Source organism: Portunus trituberculatus, chromosome 44 (assembly GCF_017591435.1).
Source record: "Portunus trituberculatus isolate SZX2019 chromosome 44, ASM1759143v1, whole genome shotgun sequence".
Lineage (NCBI taxonomy): Eukaryota > Metazoa > Arthropoda > Malacostraca > Decapoda > Portunidae > Portunus > Portunus trituberculatus.
This window is the reverse complement of record NC_059298.1, coordinates 9,358,869-9,359,639: the sequence shown is the minus strand read 5'-3', so window position 1 is coordinate 9,359,639 and position 771 is coordinate 9,358,869.

Sequence of the window (771 nt, the reverse complement as noted above, 5' to 3'; positions counted from 1 at the left end):
TGCCATCTCCATTCACACCCTCTTACTCTCTCTCTCGCTCTCTCTCTCTCTCTCTCTCTCTCTCTCTCTCTCTCTCTCTCTCTCTCTCTCTCTCTCTCTCTCTCTCTCTCTCTCTCTCTCTCAAACCAAATTCTTTATACAGTTTCTATTTAACTTATTTTTTCATTGGTATTCTAATAAACTCATACCGCCTTACACACACACACACACACACACACACACACACACACACACACACACACACACACACACACACACACACACACACACACACACACACACACACTTATTCAGGTCTCCCTACTTTAAGCTTTCTGTCTCATGACCCTCTGCGACCCCTCCCGCCTCGACCCATCCGTTACCCCCCCTCCCTCCCTCCATCCCGCCTTCTTCCCCCTCCCTTCCTCCCTTCCCCTCTCCCTCTCCCTCGGTAGTGCGTGCGGCGGGCAGGAACCTGATACGTCCGGTGATTAAGGTTTAGTTGAGCCACGGAGCCCAGACCCCCGTGGGACCTTCACGCTGCCACCGCCGCCCTTCCCCTCCAGTCCCCAGTCGCCCCAGGGAGGAGAAAGGGAGAAGAGGAGGAAGGAAAGCAGGGAAGGGATGGGAAGCGGCAAAGGGGAATGGAGGAGCGGACTGAGAGAGAATGTTCTGGTGAGCGTTTTTGGTGGAAGGCCGTGAGTCTATGAAAGAGAAAGGTGAATGGAAGAAAGTGATAGAAATGGGGTAAGTAAAATGGGTACTAGGAAAAATAAGTGATAAGCAGAGAGA